The following is a 20,123-nucleotide window of genomic DNA, read 5'->3' as shown; positions in this document are numbered from 1 at the left end:
TGCGCATTACGTGTCCTGCCCACGACCATTTCTTCTGATTATTCTAGTAATATGTCCTTAACACGCGTTTGTTCGCTGACCTACTCCGCTCTATTCTTGTCCCTTAATGTTACACCTATCATCTCCCGCTCCATTGCTCGCTCAGTCGTCCTCAATTTAAGTTGAACCCTCTTAGTGTGCCTCCAATTTTCTGCCCCGTCGGTGAGTACCGGTAAGATGCAGCTGTCATACACTTTCTTCTTCGGGGACAATGGTAGGCTGCCATTCATTATCTGAGAAGGCTTCCCAAATTCACTCCACCCCATTCTTATCTTTCTAATTATCTCGAACGCGTGGTTGGGATACGGGGTAACTACTTCTTTAAGTAGATATATTCGCTTACCACTTTTACTGCCTCGTGACCTATTTCAATCCACCGTGTTGTCCCGAGGCTATTGAGAATTGCTTTAGCTTTCTGCATATTAATTTTCAGGCCCACGGCTCTACTCTGTTTGTCCAGTGCGGTAATCATGCTTTGCAATTCGTCCCCCGAATTACTTAGCAAGGCAACGTCATCAGCAAAACTGAGGTTACTGAGGTATTCTCTATTAACCCTTACGCCCACGTGTTCCCAATCCAATGTTCTGAATACATTTTGTAAAACAGCTGCGAATAAAATTGGAGAGGTTGTGTTTCCTTCTCTGAATCCCTTTCCTTATGGGTATTTCACTGCTCTCGTTGTAGATGTTCTCTAGTATTCTTACGTAATGCTCGTCTACACCCGGATTCCGCAATGTCCGCATGATTGCTGAGGTTTCGACCGAGTCAAATGCTTTCTCATAGTCTACGAAGGCTATGAAGCACGCTTTTCCACTGGATTTTCCACTGGCTTTTGTATAAAGTTTGAGTGCATTCTGAGCGGTAAATTGTCGTATAATTTGCTTCCGGTGAGATTGGGCCTTCCGAGATGCCGAGAGACCACTTTTGCAAGGGTGCGACCCTGGGGTGATGATTCACACAGGATGACGGCTAGCGTTTAGGCGAATAACAGTAACAGGAAGATTGGCCCATAGGCTTCAGTACTGCATGTGGCGATGATGATGTCGAGCGCACGCATAAATATCAGAAAAGCGCACTCCTAATGCCCTCACCGGATAATTCCTTTAAAACAACAGACAGCCGTTTTCTGTAACCATACTCCCTCCGTAGATTCCCGTGCTTCACTGTGCAATACGCAATGTGAAAACGCCACCTTTACAATGTTGAAAACCCAACCGTACGACGATGCCCTCAAACTCGGCTTCCGAAGGAGGTGGCCATATGCAGATTAAGAGTAGTATATGCTCCCGCACACACGCACTCAAAGGGAGACAATTGTTTCCCACGACGACATTGTGACATTGTGACTTTAATCGCATCCTCCAGCTTACCCAACTTTTCCAAGTACCACTGCAACCAAATTAGTTCGTCAGGTAGTACGGAATGAACTTATCCTCTCAACAGGGCCACATGCTTTGACCGCCGAATGGAGAAAATGGAGGTCCTGTCGAGAACGAAATCTTCCAGTGGCAAGAAATCCGCCTCCCTGACAAAAGTAAAAATCATGCATGCGAATAATCGACGTTCTCATCCAATATTTTCGGCGCGGTAACAGAGTTCAGTCTAGGCGCTCATACACAATAATCATTAACATGTCTTATAAAACGCAGTGCCTGGGTTAGACTTGGAATGGGAGTTAAGACATTACAGAACTGAACATAACAGGGCTCAGTGCAATCTGCTGCTGCAACATCTCCCTTCGAGACAGCCACTTAAGATTCGTACTTCAGTCTTCAAAATAAAGTTTTTCGTTCTCTCTCAATGCGATGCCCGATGGAATATTGTGAGGCACATGTTAACACTCTGATAGTTTGGACATTGTACCATGCGTGTGGATTTGGACACTGATCTATAAGAGAGAAAACTCGTGCCTTTTTACAGTGTGCCTTTTCATAGTCTCTGCTTGTGTCACGCTGTCTCGTGAGCAGGTTTCTCCACCATGCGAAAAAATGGTTGACAATATAGCAAGATTCCTTAAAACTAAAGGAAGGTCCTAGGGCCTGTATACTTTGATATAATATTGCTTATATTGCCCGTGTCCTTATCGAGACTTCATTATTAAGACATTTATGACCCTATTCCTTGCCTCAATGTGGCCCGTTCCACACAAACCCGGTGTTCGCGTACCACGATTGCACCGCAACCCCATTTACCCGAGACGTCTGCATGCCCCCCTCCCTCCCCCCAATACCCACATAGGAACTGCAGGAGATTAGTCGGTCACAACGATGGCTGCCACAAGAAGCTCACACCCGGCTGATCTTTAACCATTGGGCTGTGACGTTGACATACGAGCCATCACCAAAAAATTGGCTGCGTATCTGCTCCTTTCGTTGCAAATGTCAAAAGACGATAGTCTTTGTAGACATTTGCCAAGAAAATGCCCCTTCTTTGTTTTCCCGCTCACGTCTAATGCTGTTCCTGTTCCGTCGCGCTCATCCCAAGGTAAACTCACTAAAGGTTAGCTCAAGGCGATTTGAATTTACCGCGTTCCACTGTTACAGGCCGGGTTCCTCGATGCCAGCGCTACAGTACGGCGAATGGAACCTTTACTTTACTAAAGATGGAACCTTTACTTCGACATCCGTTCGCGGTGCCCTTCACGGACCATAAAGCCGTTATACTAAACTCGAAACGGTGCTCGCTACTTAGATAAAGAACACATTCAACGCACATTACACGCCTCGTCACTCTTCTTCAGATAAATGACACCAGCTTCCCGCGAGGGAACCCTGATTTGATGCGAAGCATCTCGGAGTTCCGAAACGTTCACGAGAGTGGGTACGAGAGTGTCATTTTTTTGTATACCGCCAGGATGTGGCGCGGGCAACAGCAGGCGCCGGTTTTCTACAGTAGATGTAGAATATCATTTGCTCTCGAAAAACCAAGCATAAAGGAACGCTATAATAATAAAGGAACGCTTTAAATATCCCCTGTGTACTAATTTCCTGTCTTATATTTGCGTAATGTCTTGTTCTTGTACAACAATGTTGACAAGTATGAACATACAAACCGGACTCAGACGTTTACATTTGGCTGTGGGTATATAAGACTATTGCGCAGTAAGCATTTTACTTTTTCCGGGTGGCTGAATCGAGTTACAGACAGACAGACAGACAGACAGACAGACAGACAGACAGACAGACGAAAATTTCTGGGATTAAGATAGCCCAAGAAAGGCTATCGTCTTAAAAACGCGCGCTGCCTTTGGCGTCTCACTTCGCAATTTGTTGGTTATGGACTCTAGCATATGACTCGGCGGCACGGGGAGAAGGTAAACGCTTCATGTTAGCTGGTTGGCACATGACTTTTAAGGGTAATGACGCTGCAAAAAAGAGCACGAAAAAGAAACACGTATAAGAACGATCCAGAAAACAGTATCGGCATGACGCCTTCGTGGGAGCTTCTTTTTTGATCCTAGTTTTCTTATCCCATCATTAACCTGAAACGTAAGCGCCGAGGAAAGTATTTCGCCATAGAAGAAGTGGGCGAACACGACAATGCATGCCTCATGCGAGCGAAAAGGCAGGCGCTCACCACATTTAAACCCACAATTCCAACCACTAGCATGACGCCAAAGGAATGTCATCCAAGTTTGGGATGGTCACGTTTATGCCGCAGGCGGACGAAAACTTAGTCCGTCGCAAAATTGAAGCTTAACGTCGCAAAAGCGAACACGATGAAGATAGACAGCGACATATAGAGAGGGTACTTTTATTAACATTTAAATGGCCCAGTGGGGCAGCGGCGGATTTGTCCACGATTGCAGCCGATTTGATTCTTCTTCGCTGCCGCAACGACATTTACTTCATTTTTGCTGCTGTAACGTCGAAGAAGCAAATCGAAGAAGCATAATGAACGAACGGAACGCGCAACTTTAACTAGCCGCCCACAGGTGCAACGTGTCCGGCTTACACGGGGTGAACGAAATTTAGGCGTTTTTCCATGCTGTCAACTGCGGAGGTCTTCACTATGCAGAAACAGTCGTCTACATACTGAAGAAAAAGTTTAGGTTGCGGCAGGAAGGAGCTCAAAGCCTTCCCTTCCACGTCCTCCATCGTCAAGTTAGCCATTGTTACATAGATGGCGGCCTCCATTGCGGTTCCACTTTCTTGTTTGAAAATTTGCCCATTGTGCGAAAAATATGTGCTGGCCAAGCAGAACTCCAGTAGGCGGCATAGCTCGTCAGCAGTGAGCGGCGTCCTTTCTTTTAGGGTTGCGTTATTTTCGAGGACAGTTCGGGCGGCGGATACAGCCAAAGGTACAGGAACACTTGCGGACCTCCAGAAAAACGGCTACCCGAAAACGTTCATTCACTCCGTAACCCGGCGCAAAGAGCAGAAGAGGGTGACAAACTCACCAAGGACATCAAACGTCGGAACCTTGAAACGCGTGCCTGTGCCGTATATCCCAGGAACGAGCGAGGCCTTGGCCCGCATTTTCAGAGGAGTAGGAGTGCCCATCGCCCACAAGCCTTCGACAACCATAGGCCGCCTAATCCCCCGCGCCAAAGACCGGCCGACAATAGAAAAAGCGCTCGGGGTCGTTTACCGCATTCCGTGCGCTGAGTGCAACGCCCCGTACATCGGTGAAAGCCAAAACCTACCGGAGAAGACTATGCAACAGAAAAACGACGTACGGAAACAGAATAGATAACGCAGCGCAGTCGCCGAACACTGTGAAGTGGCCGACCACAAAATTGACTTCTCCGGAAAGGCCATCCTCGAAAGGGAGACCAACTGGAGGAAGCGGCTTTTCCTTGAGTCGTGGCATATCCAACGATCCCTTGGGAACCTTAATCACTCGCTTGGCACTCTCCCTTCGGTGTACGCACACGGATTACGTGCCGCAGCGAAGGGCTTTGTGCGAGGCCAGCAAAAGTGAGACTATAAGACGCAGCTGCAGCGTCGCCCCAGTCACCCCTGAAAAAGAAGCCGAGCCGGCTTCGTAACGTCGGGTTTTCTCTATGTATTGGTTGGAGCATAATTAAATCTCAGTTCAGTAACTTCCCAACCCGACAGACGTCTGTAAAAATGTTCACCTTCAAGTCTATCAGCCATGGCTTTGGCCACGACACCATGCAGCTCGTCAAGCGCTACATACGCATCAAGAAGGCATCTCCGTCTTTAAAACTCATCTTGACTTCAATCGTACCTGTAAAGAAAGGAAAGTCGTCCCTCAGAGCCTGCGCCTGCGCCTGAGCCTGAGCCTGCGCCGAAGGCATAAATATCATCACTAAAGCCGAATATCGACTCGTCATTGCCCGCCTCCACGAATGCAACGCCGCCCTCCGGAAGAAAGAACTGGACCTCTTCTTTGCCAAGCGCCAACTGGAGCACCGCAGCACCGTACTGATGGCCTCCGTCGACGAATTTGCTGACGGCGTGGCGGCATCGACTGCGGACAAGCACCGGATCACGCAAGATAAGAAACTCTCTTGTTTGTCGATAAGGCGCTTGCCCCAAATTGCCGAAGATCAAGGTTTTGAGACCAACGTGTCATCCCGCACTCTCACTCATGAGCAAACTTCTGTTCTGGCCAAACGACATAGCTACAATGTGGCTAAGAGCCCCCCCCCCCCCCCCCCCTTTGAAAAGATCGTCGCTGACGTAGAGGAAGCCGTTAAACAAGTACATCCGCACGCCCGAGACGCAATAAGAGTTAAATCGATTGGCCTTCCATCGAAATTGCCCTCGAAAATGGGAAAAAATATGACCGCAGAGGAAAACCATGCACTTCAGGAACTTCGGAAAGACGAAAGCATTGTCATCCTACCTGACAACTCGGCGGTGGTGTTAGACCGCCAGGACTACGACCGGAAGGTTTCGGCTCTCTTGGATGGAAACGCGTATACGAAGTTAAAGAGAGATCCTACAAACCAAACGCAAACGCAGCTGAACAACTTACTCGCGGCGATTTTTAAGAACCACCCGGAACAAAAAATACAACAATACCTTCGTTTGATCTGCCGAAACGGCTCCTCACCTAGTTTATACGGATTACCGAAGATCCACAAACCTGGCGTCCCCCTTCGCCCGATCGTGGACTTCACATCATCCCCGTGCCGAGCCCTCTCAAATTTCCTGCACCGCATCCTCGCCCCCCTCGCCGGGAAGACATCGACTCATGTGCGCAACTCCAGCCACATCGTGCAACTTGCATCACAGGTGTGCATTGACGAAGACGAGAGCCTGGTCTCGTTCGACGTCGTGTCATTTTTCACTAGTGTTCCTGTACCTTTGGCTGTATCCGCGGCCCGAACTGCCCTCGAATGTGACGCAACCCTAAAAGAAAGGACGCGCTCACTGCTGACGAGCTATGCCGCCTACTGGAGTTCTGCTTGGCCAGCACATATTTTTCGCGCAATGGGCAAATTTTCAAACAAGAAACTGGAACCACAATGGGGGCCGCCATCTCTGTAACAATAGCTAACTTGATGATGGAGCACGTGGAAGGGAAGGCTTTGAGCTCCTTCCTGCCGCAACCTAAACTTTTAAAGACGATAGTCTTTCTTGGGTTACTTAAACCCAGAAATTTTGGTTTGTCTGTATCTGTCTGTCTGTCTGTCTGTCCGTCTGTCTGTCTGTGACTCGATTCAGCCACCCGGCCAAAGCAAAACAATGCCTGCGCAATAGTCTTATATAGTCACAGCTAAACCTACCCGTGTATGCCCGGTGTAATGTTCATACTTGTCAACATTGTTGAAGAAGAACAAGACATTACGCAAATATGAGATAACAAATCAATACAGAAGTGATATTTGCAGTGTTAACCTTTATAAAAAATCAAACATGCTTGTCTTTAAGCGAAATTAAATACTGCATCAACTGCAAAAAAAATCACTCCGCCGTCGCCAGCTGTCGCCCGCGCCACTATAGCTTCTGGCGCCATTTTAAGAAATCAACCAGCAACAGTTACGAAAGGTTCCACGAGATAGGTTCCACGTTCTGCTTGCAACGCACGTTGCAAGCAGAACGTCTAAAAACGCCTTGCAAAAACGCCTAAATTCTGTTCACCCCTCCATCCAGTTCACTGTTGAACGTGAACGAGACGGCGCCATTCCCTTTCTTGACGCCCAAGTGACAAGAGGAGAAAAGAGCCTGGTGTTCTCCGTTTACAAGAAGCCGATGCACACCGGCCGCTACCTTCATTTTAATTCGGCCCACCCCGCTAACCACAAAGCCTCTGTTGTGTCCTCTTTATTTAACAGAGCTGATGCAATTTGCTCGTCCGAATGCGAACGTAAAAAAGAAGTAAGCCGTGTAATTGCGGACCTCGAGAAAAACGGCTGCCCGAAAAAGTTCATTCACTCTGTAACCCGCCGAAAAGAGCAGAACAGGGTGACAAACTCTCCAAGGACATCAACCGTCGTAAATCTGAAACGCGTGCCGGTGCTGTATATCCCAGGAACGAGCGTTTTCCCGCATTTTCAGAGGAGTAGGAGTGCCCATCGCCCACAAGCCTTCGACAACCATAGGCCGCCTAATCCCCCGCGCCAAAGACCGGCCGACAATAGAGAAAGCGCTTGGGGTCGTTTACCGCATTCCGTGCGCTGAGTGCAACGCCTCGTACATCGGTGAAAGCAAAACCCTACCGCAGAGAATTAGGCAACACAAAAACGACGTACGGAAACAGAATAGAGAACGCAGCGCAGTCGCCGAACATTGCAAAGTGGCCGACCACAAAATTGACATCTCCGGAAAGGCCATCCTCGAAAGGGAGACGAACTGGAGGAAGCGGCTTTTCCTCGAGTCGTGGCATATCCAACGAACCCTTGGGAACCTTAATCGCTCGCTTGGCACTCTCCCTTCCGTGTAACACACGGATTACGTGCCGCAGCGAAGGGCTTTGTGCGAGGACAGCAAAAGTGAAAGACTATAAGACGCAGCTGCAGCGTGGCCCCAGTCACCCCTGAAGAAGACGACGAGCCGGCTTCGAAACGTCGGGTTTTGTCTATATATTGGTTGGGGCATAATTAAATCTTAGTCCATACAGGAATACCACTTTTCCTGAAAATGACACTGTGCGAGCATCTATTGAATATTACGAAGAGTTTTTAATTAACAGCTTACTGGATATATCGTCCAGCAGACCAATCTTTTTTCAACGCAAAAAAACCCAAATAAAGGGCTGGCCCTGCTCCCAAGAAGTAGCTATACTGGACGGCAGAGTGCTGGGTCCCCACGGTGGCTGATACGATGTCACGTGATCATTGCGAGGCAATCGAGTCGAGCTTGCATTTCAGTAACAATGAAGACATGCCCTCGCCCGACAATCCACACAAGGATCGGCTTTTCAAGGTGAGACCAATTGCCTCCCTCCTTCCAAAATTTCCGTCTATTCTGAAAATGCAAACCCTATTTTGACGAGCAAACAGTTCCATTCCAGGGTCGCAGTAACTTGAAGCAGTATATTCCCAGCAAACCTCATAAGTGGGGTTACAAAATATTTCTTCTGTGCGACTTGCAGAGAATGGTACATTCATTTGAAATATACACAGGGAAGATACAGGATGTTCCGGGAGAGCCTGCAATTGCTGCAAGTGGGAATATAGTCCTCACGCTGTGCCAAGTCATTCAGCCAGGATTCAACCATCTTCTTTTCTGTGATAATTGGTTTTCATCACTGAAGCTTTTTACTGCCTTGGCAAAGAAGGATGTACACTGTCTTGGAACAGCACGCGCCAACCGCCTACAAGGTTGCCCTCTGCCTACCGGTGCCAGTTTGGAAAAGAAAGGCCGAGGATCATTTCAAGAATTCGAGACGGTGATTGATGCCTCAAAAATAATTGCACTCAAGTGGTACAACAACCGAGCGGTGACAACATTGAGTACGTTTGCAGGTGCACAGCCATTGACGTCCGTAGACAGGTGGGAATGCACGCAAAAGAAGACCGTGCAGGTTGACTCTCCAAGTGCTGTTAGCATCTAGAACAAGTCGATGGGCGGCGTCCACCAACTTGATGCTCTCATTGCATGTTACAGAATCCACATAAGGTCAAGAAAGTTTTATCACAAGATTTTCTTTCACTTTGTGGACATGGTCGTCGTTGTCAGCTGCCTGCTTTATAGACGGGACTGTGCTTCACTGGGTATTTCTGTCAAGCAGCGGATGGACCTCTTCAAGTTCAAGTTTTACATCACCAAATGTCTGTTGAAGCAGGGCAAAGACATTACAGTGAAGAAAAGGGGAAGACCGTCATCTTCATCAGTGGAAGCCAAGCTTGAATGCAAGAAAAAAAGAGGGCCAATGAGACCGTTGCCACTCGCTAGCATCCGTACGAACAGTACAGGTCACTGGCCAGCTGTGGAAAACACGTCAGCGGTGCAAGCGGCCTGGTGGCGAAGGACAAACTGTTTTCAAATGCACAAAGTTCTACAACGTTCACCGGGGCCTCAACAAGAATGCGAACTTCTTCCACGACTTTCACCAGCCGTACATAACATGCTCTCACCAATTCCTGTGGCGAGGATTTCATTTTCAAGGTTGTTGATTTCAGGGTTTGTAAACTGTGAAATAAAATTTTTTCACAGACGCCGTTGTTTCGCAGGCCTGCAGATATCCCCTTTATTCTTGCGGCAAAACTTACTCATATTGGCCTAAGTGCCTGTTGTCGCGAACTCGCGACAACCCTAAAAGTAGGCGATAAAGTTGCATCCCAGATTATACAACTGTGAAATGTAATCACGGTGTCTGTTTAAAGCCGGAACACGAAAAAATAATTTTTTGTGGCCTATTTCATAATTCCGGCATTAAAGAAAGTACATGTGAATAATGATATTTAAAAACAACAAAAATAATAATAACAATACTAATAATGCTGATGATCTTCAACGATGATGATTACGTGCATAGTGGCATATTATTCTTGCTCCTCCAGCAGAAAAAAAGTTCCGACGCCACTGCCTGCTACGGAATCCGAAAGTTGCGACTCTGATTCCCGCCACAGGCACGCCGGTGCTTTCGGCGCTTGTGATACCAGTTAGCCTCTTTACTTCCAATTTCGTAATGCTTGTTCGACCTACATTTCGCCTTTTTTGCCATTCGGAAAGTCCCTCTGCGACCTTTCCGACCTACTTTGCTTCTTTTCCTGTTCATACGGACGAGCCCTCACCCCTCACACCTACCAGTACCCTACACTCGTCAATGCATGTTATTCGGTCAACGCGTCGTTTTCCTGTGCAAGAATACGCACTTGCAAGTTCAATCTAGGCCTTTAATGAATACCTGCGTCCTTTCCGTTATCCTCCCACCTTTTCGGTGCTGGCATTCGAGACGAACTAAAAGCAGTCGAGTCGCTAACCAACACCCCAGGATTTGTCCCTTTATCGTCATATCAGGACATGTATAATGAATGGCTAGCCAAAATACCATCCTTGAACCTGAAAGCAAACCAACAAATATTTTTCTCATTATGTACTAATACAGATCCGCATTACAGTCTTTGCGACACGGCATTTTAAACATTCGAACTGGGACAGGGTACGGCATGCAACTGCTTCAATTCCAGAGACACAATCTTTAAATACGTATCCTTCTTTACCTGCGGTCATGCGCAGCTGCTTTTCCCTATTGTCCTTTCGACAATACGTTAAATGGTTACTACTCAAGCTATAATGACATCATCTTCCATCCCCTCTTTTGATTTGTTTTCAGTTATCGTGTGTATTTTTCTGCGTAAATATTGTTCTCACTGTAAAAAACGGTATTCCTCGTTGTGTAACGAGATGAGTTAATTTATTGCCCACATTTATGCTTATAAAATTGTATTGTAAATACTGTGCAGTCTACAGAAATGGATGCAAAGTGTGGATAGCTAGCCTGATACTCTTCTATAGTCGCACATAAAATTGTAGTAGGTTTGAATTACAGCTTGTATGCCAATTTTGTTTCTTGTATCAAACTGCTGTTTGTGTGTTTGTGCTGCCTGGGGCTAGGGACCTAGTCAGGCGAAGTTAAATGTCGCCTTTCGGCATACCCCACAGCAATCTCCTTTGTTGCCGAAATACACACTTCAATAACAATTCTACAGAAAGCGTAGTGCACACCAGAAGGGGGGACGGGAGGCAACAAACTCACCAGTTGGCGCCACCGCATTCGTCACTTCTTCGGGAAGCGTTCGCAGGAGTGCAGTGTTACGAAGAAAACAGCATCAATTGAGAAACTAGTAACCGCGATGAATATGGGAGAAGCACGGCGACATGTGAGGACAACCGATATACGTACTATCATGATGTAGGAGTAAAATACTAGCACCTGAAACGCGCGTATAGCATGTTTCATCAACAGTACGCAACGGCACAGCAGCAGCATTTCTTAGCCTCATTGAATTCGCCATGGCGTGGAATAAAGTAAGGCTCCTACAGGTGTTATGTTGCTTCATGCAAAATAACACCTGTTCCGCACGCATACCGGTGCTTCGATTCATTTCAAACAACGAATTGACTCGAAAGACAGTATTTGTCTTAATGCATTTACGCTAGCATAAATATAACATTCACTGCACCCACTGCGCAAAACGTTGTGCTAATGACCGGCCGATTATTGCTACGGTGTTTCCCATACTACAGAGTGGATGTGTAAAGATAAACGAGAAACATTCTGTTTCACTGAGTGCAAAAGCACATTACATTGCATTTCCTAGTGATCCTCGGAAGCCTTGTTGTCCCCTTCTGTTCGTCCACTGGAGCTGTCGGCCGACAAAGCTCTCAGAGGTCTTGTACGTTCCCCTGGCTGCTTTTTTGGGGTAAGAAAAGTCACGCTGTGTTGTACTGGATCAACTAAGTGCCGTTGCAAAGGAAGACATTCGCACGGCGGGACTGGTGACGCTCTTCGAAGGCATGTACTCAGTAGCAACCGCTGCTAGTGCCATCAAAACTGCCGTAACGGCGAGTGCTATGTCATTCCGTTGCGCAATGACGTACCAGAAGAAGAGTTGTCCTGCCTTGCCAGTGAAAGCTCCAATGGCCTTACCCGTCACCACTGCCGTGCACCTAAGAGTAGTTGGGTAGAGGCTGGCAAAGATTAAGCATAGACTAACCAGAAGAGGCCTGGAGACCAAAAGAATGGCTTCTAGCGGTGTGACCTGATCGCTGAATGTGGTGAAGAGGAGGGCTGAGCATGCACTCGACACCAGCATAAAGGTCGTCATGACTCCCTTCACACCTCCACAGCCTTTTAGAAAGGGCCCGATGATGAAGAACAGCGGCACCATCATGACACCGAATCGTATGTAAACGCTGGTTCTGACTGCACGTTCCTCGGCGTCGTAGGTGTATCCCCAGCTGACGACGAACCAAGAGAAAGTGGGCAGAAGTGAACTACTGCGACGCTGAGGTCCGAAGTGCAGTCTCTCTGCTGAAAGTTGCAAGGGTGCCCTCGGAAGCCCTTTCCTGAACGATGCGCGGCACTTGCCCGGGCTCGCCCAGTTAACGCTTGCCACTTTGATCACGACGGTCCGGCTTCTTCTGGGTTTTGTGTGGACAGCAGCCACCCAGGTGACTCCTCGAAGAACCAGAACGTGGCCAGAAGCACAGAGCTGAGTGCAGCGACTAGCTGATGCGACAGGGACCAGCTGAGCTCAAAGGAGTCCACGAGATCCTGGAGAAACTTAACGACAACGGTTGGAAGCGTAGGAACAGTTGTGCAGTATAGAAGCCTGTGGTACGCAGTGGTGACCTCATAGAGTAGCACAGGGAGCACGCTCAGGAACCTTGACGAAGAAACGACAACGGAGGTAATCACGACGAAGGTTTGGAAATCGCGAGCGAGGCTACTGACTATTAGGTTGGGTAAGAAGCAGAGCTGTCAGGGCCAGTATGGTAACAATCTTGCGGCCGATGTGGTCGGCGGGGGACGACGACTGTCACTGCGTAGTTCACGGCGTCCGTTATGTGCCTCATGTGGGCCCCGTGGCACACAAGTCTCCACTCGCTGTACACGTTGTGGCCGAACTGAGTCAGGTTGAACTCCTAGGCATCGCAAGCAATGGCGCTGGCTGACGGTCCTCCGTTTGGAGGGTCGCCAACTGTGCACCGGCTGTGGCTGCCGTTCGGGTAGCGTAGTACCGCCATTCGCTTCCACGTCTGCGCGCTCATTCTGGCGAAGGCGGGCGGCCGCTCGCACTAGTGGGGTTCATCACGGGCGTCGAGAGGTAGAAGACGTACGATGTCGGTTACCGCTGTGCTCAACAGAACTCTCAACTGGAAGCGGCCCTCGCCGAACAGGATGCGTTCATTTTCACGCTCATCCTTGCCGACATCGAGGTCATCAGCCAGACTGGGACGGTGATGACTTGCTTGAGCGCCGATTTCGACGTGTGTCATCATTCCTTTTTCTTCTTCTTCGTCTTCTTCTTCTTCTTCTTCTTCTTCTTCTTCTTCTCGCTGTAGTGTCTCCTACCCTCAGAGGGGGATTAGTCAAGGCTTGTGAACGAGGTAAAGAAATAGTAAATATAGGAATGAAATAATTAAAAATAATCAGATTCATACCTTAGTAGCTGGGGAGGCGGGACAGAAAGATTGTTTCAATAAAGGAGTTTTCAGGTGGCCGAAATAAAGTTGTGAAGCAAGAAGAAGTTTCTTTTTTGCGTTTGCGAGACTATTGGCGTCGAATGATAGAATCACTCCAGTGTTTAGCTCAATGGCGAGGCGTTTAAATGGGATGGTTAGGTACTTTTTTCGCTGCTCAGAGAAGCGGAAGCATCCAAAAAAGTAATGTTCTAGCGATGTTGGTTGATTGCAACTCGTGCAAGCGTCTGTTGGTGCCAATTCAGACCTACTTAAATACCAGCTTAATTGAGTAACTCGGCATCTAAGGGCTGTGAAGGATATTCCGCATTGGCGGGAAGAACACCGGGATTAGTTCGACTTAAATAAATTTCAAGTGCTCTACAGAAGCATCGGGTCGGCCACTGAGCCGGAAATAAGCATTGTAAGGGAGGCGAAGTTACGTATGTGAGATTGGGGCAGACAGGCAATGCTCGGCCACGTATATCGAAATGAGATAAAGCATCTGTAGCATCACTGAGTACGATACCCGCTTATCCGCGGTCCCACGCAACACGCACAGAGATTATGTGATCGGGGTGAAAATGCTGGAAAATTGTGAGCTGAATAGATTTCTCAGGTTCATCAACTGAAGTACAGAGAAGAGAGACAGGCAGTTCATTAAAAAAATAACCTTTGAAACGGAGGTAGGAAGTTTTGTAATTACCAGAGCAATGGCCACAAATTCTCCGCCATTGTGAAACCTCTTCAGTCGTGCAACGCCTGCGATTCCTTGCAGTTTAGGCACATTTTAATCATACCTACATCATCAACCACAGCCACAGGATCATTAACCAGGGGAGAACTTGTGTGTGCGCGCTATAACAGGGGTGGTGGGAATTGTTTTTGCATTGAGATGGTACTTTACTGTAGCCAGTAGTAGTAATAATTATACTAATAATACAATTAATAATACCATTATCAGTGGTAGAAGTAGTGGGAGTAGTAGTAATTAATCTGGCAAAAAGACGAAGCCGGCAACTTTAGTGGATATATCTATGAAGGCTAATTGAGACAGGAGTTGTAAACGCTTGCTTATGCATTCGTTTACGCGAAAATGATTATTGACGAAGTCGCCAACCTACCCTCTTCCGAATTACATTTTGCTAAGACTAAGTCAGAATGCGCTTGGCTATTAACTCCGACAGTCACGCTATGAGGGGCCGGGCAAGAATTCTTAAAGACGATAGTCTTTCTTGGGCTACTTCAATGCAGAAATTTTGGTCTGTCTGTCTGTCCGTCCGTTTGCCTGTCTGTCTATCTGTTTGTCTGTAAAGAAATTTATTTGTCCATCGAAGCTTATACATAAATGCCTCGATGGAACTATAAGTCACGTCACAACAATCACCTCACGTAACAAGAAGTCATGTAACGTAACAATCAGGTAACAAATACACATTACAAAAGGGAAACACACAAGAACAACAATCCTGTGACTCGCTTCAGCCACCCGGCCAAAGTGAAACAAACTGCGCAATAGCCATATACCCACAGCCTAATGTAAACGTCTAAGTCCGGTGTCAATGTTTATACTTGTCAACATTGTTAAATAAGAACAAGACATTACGCAAATATAAGGCGAAAATTCAATACATAAGTGATATTTGCAGTGTTCCTTTATTAAACAATTCATGGATGCTTGGTTTTTGCGATAGCGAATGAAATACTACATCAATTGCAGAAAATCGTAGCCTCTACTGCTGCCAGCGCTACTATAGCTCCTGGCGGAATTTAAGAAATAAAACGGCAACAGCAACGAACGGTTCCACAAGATAGGTTCCACTTTCCGCTTGGAACGCACATGGAGAAGGGCAATGTAGTTCTATAAACGTTGTAGTCGGGCGATTTAAGTAGGGCCGTACGGTAGCGCTGTCATCGAGGCACCCGGCCTGGAGCAGTGGGACGCGGTAAATTTAAATTCGACTTGAGGAAACCTCGAGCGTGCTTACCTAGGGAGAGGCGTGGCAGGAGAGGAGCAGCATGAGAGATCAGCAAGAAAGCGATGGAGGCAGTTACTTGGCAAATGTCGATGAAAGACCGCCTTTTGAAGTCGTGCCCGTAGCTGTGGTCGGTTGACCCCCGAAGCCCAGAGGCAAATGTCGTCGGCATAAATGGAGACGCAGACATTCTTGGGGAGAGCGTGCACAAGTCTGACGATCGCTAGGTTGAAAAGCGTTGGACTTAGCACCGCACCTTGAGGAACACCACGTTGAACAAAGTGCTGTGATGTCGGGCGATCTTACCTGCGGCAACAAGGTCTGAGTATCTCGGGTGACAAGTGCGTGCTGGTTGCATTTACCCGCAAGCCCATGTTTCGATATTCCATCAAGATCGATGGGAGGTTGGTTCCCTACTCCAGGCATCACAAATTTCTTGGTGTAATCATCGACAGGGACATTTCCTGGAGCGCACATGTTTCTTTCCTTAAGAAGAAACTTACCACCATTGCCCAGATATTCAGATTTCTTGCTGGAAAGACGTGCGGAACATCGGTAAGAGGAATGCTGCAACTGTACTCCGCACTTTTTTTAGGCGCCTTGCGTTACAGCTTGCCAGCAATTTCCAACACTTGTACCACTAACCTGCGGGTAATACAGAGCGTCCAAGCGCAGGCTCTGCGCACGTGTCTTGGTTTGCCGCGTTGTGCATCAACAGTGGGCACCATTTGCATCGCACAGGAACACCCAATAGCAACGGACGTGGCTACTGAAACACTACGCCTGTACATCAGGCTCCTCACGAGGCTGCCTTCTCACCATCTGGCGCAGCTTCCTCAACGTAGACCACGATCTACTTTTTCAGCCATTATCACAGCGCACAGGGCTGAAATCCCTTCAAGGTACGCCCCTGCGGCAACACCGACCTCCCCGTTGTGGTGCCTGGCACAACCTGAGATTCGTCTCAGTGTTCCGGGAATTCGAAAAAAAGCCCACATGTCATCATTGGCCCTTCAACAGCTTACGCTGCTGTTACTGCATGAACGGTACAACGACCGGAAACATGTGTACACAGATGGCTCCGTAACGTCATCCAGTTCGGCAGGTGCAGTGCTTGTGCCAGCAGATTTTGCAACAATTCGATTCCGTATTGGCCATACCACGAGCTCGACAGCTACAGAACTTGCAGCCATTCGTGAGGCTCTTGACCATATCATCGGAGCTACTCCTCAAAATTGGGCGATCTTTTCAGATTCCAAGGCTGCCTTACAGAGCTTACGCGCAGCCCTGCGCTACGGCCCCCTACACCAACTGGTGACAGAGATAAGAGAAAAATTCCATCAAGCCATCACAGCCGGCCATGACGTAATTTTCCAGTGGCTTCCAGGTCACTGCGGAGTCATCGGTAACGTGCTGGCGGATGAAGCTGCCCGTACAGGCCATGAGAGCGACCGCACCATTCTACTTCCGCTTTCAAGAACCGATGCCGCCAGGACGCTTCGCTCCCTTGCACGCACGATTACCATGCAGCAATGGAATACACCGGACTTTTCGAATCCCCGACTGTATATTCAGGATCCCCTTCTTCGGCGCCGTATTCCGTATGGGCTGTCTCGACCCCAGTCAACTTTACTTTGTAGACTGTGGTTGGGAGTGACCTTCACGAAAGCCTACTCCTTCCTCATCGGGATGGCCAGCAGCGCACACTGTGACGCCTGCGGGGCGGAAGAGACTATAGAACATGTGCTGTGTCGCTGCCCCGAATACTCGTCGGAGAGGAGCGTGCTTGCCACCGCGCTGAGCCGATTGGACAATCGACCATTTACGGTGGAAACTATTTTAAGTCATCGATCTTCACCATCGACCTCGCAGAAGGCGACGAAAGCCCTTTTACGTTTCCTGAGTGAAACGAACTTGCTTGAAAGACTATAGTGCCCGAAACGGGACTAGAGTGCGCGCTTTCCCACTCCTATCTCTTCCTCTTCTCCCCCCCTTTTTATTCCCTGAACCCCATTCCCCCAGTGCAGGGTAGCAAACCGGGCTCTACACCTGGTTGACCTCCCGGCCTTTCCGTTCTTTTTTCTTCTTCTTCTTCTTCTTCGATGAAAGGCTATTGTCTTCTCTCGACATTTGCTACGAAAGGAGCAGATACGACGCGGCATTTTTTTAAAACTAAACATCAATTCAACCTCGCAAATGTGTAAACTAATCATGCACAGCTATAACGAAACGGCTCACATCCAACTTCTCAGAGCTTGAGACTTGGCTTGTCAAAATGAACTAATTTGCCTATGTTGTTCCTAATCACTGGGCCTGGAATTATCGTTAGAACTCACACACTTAGTAGAGCTAGTAGTCGAAAAATTAGTTGAACTGACGCGAAGTAATAGTAACAGAGCTGTTTTGGCTCAATTTAAGTACAACAATAACAATGTATGTGGGAATAAATGTTCCTTACCACCTCCACGGAGGTGACGGGCTGCCACGCATTCCCGACACCGTGAGGGGGAATGACTCGCTTACCGCATATACTGCAGAATATTAGACATTTAGTATACTATGTTGTCCGCACGTTCTGTGTGTTCGGTGGGTACCGGGACCCGACTGTGCCTAGGCGACCGGGCACGACGAGGAAGGCCGCGCCTCACCGGAACGAATGGGCGCGCATGGTAGGGCGGGGGCGGCCTGCTAGCGGAAGCCACCGTACAGGAACTAATGCGCAAGTGCCCAGTCTGGTTCCCGTACGAACGGAACATACGGCACGTACGGAAAACGCGGTATGCTAGATCAAAGACAACAGCTGGGTGCTGCTTGCGTTTATGCACATCTGGCATTGTAAAATGAATTGCTTCCGTTACCCATCAGATCAATTATCGATCCGTAGGGAAGGGCGACTTGTTGCGTGCGGGACTCTTGGTGACCTCTGCGGCCATTAACTCTGACGGGCCTGCGCGTCCCTCTCGCTTCGGAAAGACATTGGGATGGGAGCCAATGCCGAACGGAGACAAGTGAGTTAGACCGCTCGCTGTGTGTCCGCTCGGTAAAATAGGAACACGTGGGCGCCCCGGCGGAATCGAGGGGACTGCGAGTCGCGGTTTCAGCGGAGACCGAAGGCCGGCTTCCCGGAACCGCGCGGCCGTGGCGGTGCACGCGACTCGAGACCTCCGGAGGAGAGAGAAACGGGAGAGTCGTCTTCGGGCAGCAGTAGAGAACAGCTGTCCACGGAACCCTCGTCCGGACGACAAAAGGCCTGGTGCCTCGTTCGTTAGGATGTAGCCAAGAATAAACGTCTCTTTCATTGTCAGCGGTTCGCAGTCTGCCCTACCTCGCAACAGGCTGAAAAGGAATTCAGACCCGTTCTCTCACACGCAGCCATTGTTAGGACTAATGCTCTGGGTCATTAGTAGTAGCTTGCGGCAGGTACCGCAAGCCTTGCCAGTAGAGAAGCTTGTGTTTACCTTCACGGCTCCTGTTTTCCAGATGCTGGGTCCTGCATTCAATACGGAGGGCAACACTGCAGATATTTAAGACTTATCACTGAAATCGTCGGTGCAGTCATATTTGTGTTAAAGCGATCCGTGTGATAAGCAAACACGGAACTGTGTACTGTTCTTTCAAATTTCATAGTTATGTCCGATGCCACTATCTGATGTTTCCAGAGGAAAAGAAAATTGGTGAGAGCTGTATTGTGAGAATGAGGGTGACATTTTGGCTGTTCCCGCATGACATCTGCATTTACGAACACCTTTAATTCCCAGTTAATTTGTGTGAATATAAACGTGAACGTTGTTTGCAAAGCATCCCTATCGTTATATTGCTCACTTATATTAGACCGTTTAGTTTTATGCATCGAGTTTTACCCACCATAGTAACACTAAAAATCGAGCCGGTTTTGTGCTGACCACCCACCGCCGTTTAACACATGCGAAGTGCACTCGACTTCTGCCAAAACGTATCATTCAATCGCAGTTACATGGGTACTTTTACGCAGCTCGAACGTAATTAAAATATCCTATTCGCGATTTTTCAACAACAAAGTGAGTAAAATTAAAAGCCGGAAACCACAAGGCCAGTGTGACAAGTTTCTTATGTCGGATTCTCCAATGACAAGTTGTATTATGACGAGTGGGCTCGTTCCCGCGGCCTATATTCAAATTGCGCCCTTTACAGATGTTCCATCCGTCTATCCTTAAACCTAGGCGGTTCTTCCCGGCGATTTGATATTTGGTGTTAGTTCAACACTTCCATTTCGCGCCGCGGTTCTCTCATTATGCCCATTCATTACAAGGTTCCAGCCAGGGCTTCATTACAGCTGAGTCTCACGGTGCGGTGAAGGCGAAGATAGTGGGAAGTGAAAACGCTCACCTTTTGAAGAGATCACTGAGAGCTTATCCTTGTTGTTTTCTCGACGCACAAGCAATAAGTATTCTTTGACGCATAGCCTTTACTGGACCCCGCGGGTGGCTTCCGTGACGCAGAACAAAACTTTCGAGCCAGACTGCCTTTTCTCCCCAGCTACTCCGTGCATCCTTCTCGCATTCGGATCGCACTGAGTCCGCAC

The sequence above is a fragment of the Haemaphysalis longicornis genome, unplaced genomic scaffold, assembly GCF_048455015.1.
Source record: "Haemaphysalis longicornis isolate Haplotype H1 unplaced genomic scaffold, Haemaphysalis longicornis Haplotype H1 scaffold_5, whole genome shotgun sequence".
Taxonomy (NCBI): Eukaryota; Metazoa; Arthropoda; class Arachnida; order Ixodida; family Ixodidae; genus Haemaphysalis; species Haemaphysalis longicornis.
The sequence above is the reverse complement of the archived record's forward strand: the minus strand, read 5'-3'. Positions refer to the sequence as shown.